The following is a 4,757-nucleotide window of genomic DNA, read 5'->3' on the forward strand; positions in this document are numbered from 1 at the left end:
CTTTAGAAAACTTAATGCACCTTTGGCGTGAAATGTTTATAACAACATTAAACCCGCAAAATTTCGAAATTTAAAATCTAAAGCACGACTTTGGAAATGTAAATGCACCTTTCGCATCAAAAGTTTATGAGAACTTTATACCCATAAAGTTTCAGAATTGAAATCCAAGCGCTCCCTAGATTCCGCGGCCTCCGCGAGATGCAGCGACAAGCCAGCTAGCCATCAAAACGCCTTTGAAACTGTGCTCGGATGGAGCTCCCTGGGAGAGGGGGAGGGGGCGTTACGATGTGACTCCCGGTGCATTGGCGTTGCCGCGAATTCCAGCCCAATTTCGTAATGTTCGCGCTGAAATGTCTTTTCGAGAGTGAAAATGCCACTGTAGACAAAATCGAGCATGATTTCCGGCGCCGGGGGTTGCTTTAGTCGGCGGGGCATGACAGCATGAAAAAATTTCGGGGCTGACTATCAGCGGGGAGTTTGTTAGACGAACAAATATATATGCCAGGAAAAAGGAGGTAAGTCAAGAAGACAGCCAACGTCAAAAATACATGCAACTACGGGCAGCGACTTTATCAGGCATCAAAAAGGGCAGGAGCTGTGGCCGGCCGGCAACTAACGCAAACTGCTATATCCCGCGGGCATACTGGAGGCACTAGTAAACAAAAGGAAAAAGAAACATCGTGATTACGCATATAAACAATTAATAACCAAAGAGACAACATAAGACAAAAGTAAAAACTGTTGTCCTTTTATGTACGAGGGACATTCCAAAAGTAAGTTACGTCATTTTTTAAAAGAGAATATGGTGCACCAGGTGAAAGAAACAATCGCCATAAGAATTCGCGTCCGTTGCTGGTTCAACGACGAAGGAGAGGAGGAATGACTCATGCGCAGAGCGCCGAAGAGAGAGTAGCAGTAGACCGGCGGTGCCCGAGGTTGTTAGAGTACAAATCACGATGGCTGACAACGTGGTCGCTAATGGAAGTGCGTGCTGTTATCCGGTATGAATGGACACATGTTCCCTGCATTGAAAGTAGCACTCTCGGGACATCATTTCCAAAACTATGTTGAGGTGGAGCAGGCTGTGCGGCAATTCCTTGCATCGCAGGGCACCGAGTTTTACCAGAATGGTTTCTTCAAACTGTTTGCACGCTACGACAAATGTCTCCATGTAGAGATGTAAGCGGTTGAAAAAAAACATTGAAAATTTAAAAAAAATTTCAGCCAGGATAACATTGAAAAAAGAATCTGAAAAAAAAAGTACAGAGCTTCCCCGCAAAATTCTGTTGCGATGCGACTCCTTTCGACGTATCTAAAAGCTTGGTCAAAAGAAAGAGTTTCGGAGTCTGCGAAGCACCTGGATCCATCAACGTGGGGACAAGCACTTTGCTTCAACCAACCCTTGAGCCCCCTTGCCTGTCGCGTACTGCAGATTCCCCCTTCTTCTGCGGCGTGTGAATGAGGCTGGTACGAGTGTGAAAATGTGCACACAAAGCTACGCAACAGGCTCCCAGGGGATGTGCACGTGCACTCGAACCTCTATGTCTGGAAGGCTTAGTCCTCTGCACAGCGAGGTGTTGGCGCGTCAAGCGGAAATGAATCGGACACAGATTGACACAAGTGTAAGTCCTGACGCTTTGATGTGAAATCAATGCCTTGACGTGAAATCGTGCTTAGATTTTGAGCCCAGATACTCTGCTGGACCTTTTGTACTGCAATAATGTAACAATTATGTTCTATTGAGTTTTAGAGAAATAAATGTGTCAGGTTTTTCATAGCTCTGTGCACAATAGTATATTTTCAATTTTTCGTATTTTCTGAAAAAAGAAACATAAAAAAACTTTTTTCGCGCCCCTCAAAATTTCCTGAACCTTTACAAAATCTCTATCTCCATGTCGGTGGCGACTAAGTGGAAAAATAGTGCAAGGTCTATAGTTCATGATGCCATGATGTATTTCTCTTTTTTTTTATATAGAGGGCAATAAAGTTTCCGTGTGAAGATAAATGAGGAAACTTAATTTCAGAACGTCTCTCGTATTTTCGTTCGCGCAGTAATCCCCCAGTAGATAGTCGACACTCGTGTGGTGTATGACTCAATCCTCGTTTCTCGCGCTGTTCCGACTACAAGATGCAATATAAATACTAGCCCAGTGCCTCACACTTTCGAGTCGTTGTCTTCTCTGTCGTCTTGCGTGCCCTGTCTGCGCTGTACAATCACGTAGCGTGTCTTAGGTTTCATCATCTTAAGCGGAATATGGCAGCTGTTTCTTCAGTTGCATATGGTTGCAAGCAGTACATGAAACACCAGACTTTCCCCACTGATGCGACTGGGGGTTCGAAGACGTGGGATTCTCTTTCCTCATGTAGGGGTAAGGGAATGTGAAGCTGGGCCCTATATTAAGGACGTTTGACAAACAGGTTTATATTTACATGTGTGCAAGAAATGCAAAGTAATACAGAAAAGTTGATGAAGTTATAGTCGCCGCTCACTTCCGCCGTCCGCTGCTCCTATTCTGCCTTGCGTGATTATTGTTCAGTTACTTTCCCCAATCCAGTCAGGAGACCGATGACATCAGGTCCCACCAATCCGGAGGTCGGTTGCCCTTTCCCACAAAAAGGGAACTTCGTCGAAAACGCACGCACATCACTGGGCACAAACAGGGAAAGGTGAGGAATGTACGCTGACTCCGATCGCATTCTTACAGGTGATTGTCGGATCATTGCACTGACCGCGTCTCCGGCTTGGACATGCCAATTTGTGCGGCTGACAGATGATGGCCGCATCATTGCATTGACCGCGTCTCCGGCTTGGACATGCCAATTTGTGCGGCTGACAGATGATGGCCGCATCATTGCATTGACCGCGTCTCCGGCTTGGACATGCCAATTTGTGCGGCTGACAGATGATGGCCGCATCATTGCACTGACCGCGTCTCCGGCTTGGACATGCCAATTTGCGCGGCTGACAAGTGATGGCCGTATCATGCTAATTGCTCAAACCTCTCCTGAACGAGGTACTCCCGCGCTGGTCATAAATCATCCGTGTCGAGAACCATTTTGACGAGGCCGTCGGCCCGTTCCCCATAATCGTGTGAGCCGTGACTGAAGGGTGTCGCGTGGCAAACGGCCGATCACAACACCATGTACCATAAGCGTTGAGACGTGTCTATATTGCGTTGCCACCAGGCGCGCGTAGCCAGGATATCTTATTCGGGGCGTGGGGGAGGGGGTACTAAGGCTGCATTTCGGGGGTAGCTACGGTTCCATTGTTATCTGTTAAGCATGTTCCTGGGTACCCAGATCCTGGGTACCCAGTCGCTTCTTGCTCTCGGCTGCACAAGCCTGTTCTTGTGCCAGGGCTGCAGCATCGGCACGCCGCAGACGAGCTCGTTCCCGGTTCTGCTCGCGGCGTTGGTGATCGAAAGCTGCCTGCTCCTTACGAGTACGTATACGGCGCGCGGCCTACCGATTTCGGAGCAGGAGAGAAACTGCTGCTCGCGCGCTTGGCTGCGACGGACAGCAACGACGTCACTACTGGCGCAGCTAATCCAACACCACCTAGATAGCAAGGACTTTTCACTCCGATCCATGACGTCATGTTACTTGGCACGACTGCCACATAATCTAATGGGAATGCTCCCGAGTAGGCAAAAAGGCAACAGTGATTTTGACGTCACCGCTTTTATCACGCTAGCCTTGTCAACGGAAAGGTAGCGTGATGACATGGATCGGAGTAAACAGGCCTTGTGCTATTAGGCAGTGTTGGCTAATCGTATGCCTCGTATGCCTGTTTTTTCGTGCATGCGCATAGGGTTGCGCCAGAGGAGTTTTCGACGTACAGGCGACCGACAGACGAATCGGCTAGCCATATACAGCTTAGCTGTAAAAGTTAAATGCATAGTCATATCGAGAATTTCATTATAGTAAAGTTTGTTATATTGAGGTTCAACTGAGCTAGCCGTCAGCTACATACAGTATTTTACTGTAGCAGCATGTTACATATATGGTTCCATGGGACAATTGTGTCAGCACTGTCAGGCCACCATGTCTTCACGTTCACCCAACCAAAGTACAATTAAAAAAGAAAACTTTGCCAACAGCCACAGCCCACAGTATTCAATTTTGAACTACTGCAACAATGTGCTGTTAGGATCTGTATGGTATAATCAGTGGGCCATCGTGCAGACTCAAAAGTGGTGGTGTCCGTGCATGTGCTTGAGAGGGCATAACAGGCAACAACATAGTGGATGGTGATGACAGTGTGTAATGCAAAGAAGTTGTTCCTGGGCAGATAGGAGTGCCTGCTCCGGGACTGCTGATGCTGCTACTGCAGTGAATAAGTTCAGAGCCAGAAGGATTGCCAAACTTGGTGGAATATCTTTTAGAAATGTTTGTGTTAAAAGTATGGCTACAGAAAAAAGTGTCTCAAAGCGTTTATCATGGTGTGACAATGCAGTATGAAGTCTGTTTAACAATCCTGTGTGATGGTGACGCATGATCCTCAAAAAAAACTGCAGCGAAATGATGGGGCTCGTAGGGATTTCCTTACGCAACCTCAAGCTTCTTGCTCATTCCAGAAGAACCGTTTACAATGACTGCATATATACTGATGTCTATACACATAGCACATCTGCAATATGTAGTACAAGGCACAAAATATTTTATTAGGCACATACAGTACTCCAGGAGAAATGTGACAATGTTGTGAACATGTACACTATCTAGAGAAAGTAAGGATACCTCTGTGCACTTCCAAG

Source organism: Dermacentor variabilis, chromosome 3, assembly GCF_050947875.1.
Source record: "Dermacentor variabilis isolate Ectoservices chromosome 3, ASM5094787v1, whole genome shotgun sequence".
Taxonomy (NCBI): Eukaryota; Metazoa; Arthropoda; class Arachnida; order Ixodida; family Ixodidae; genus Dermacentor; species Dermacentor variabilis.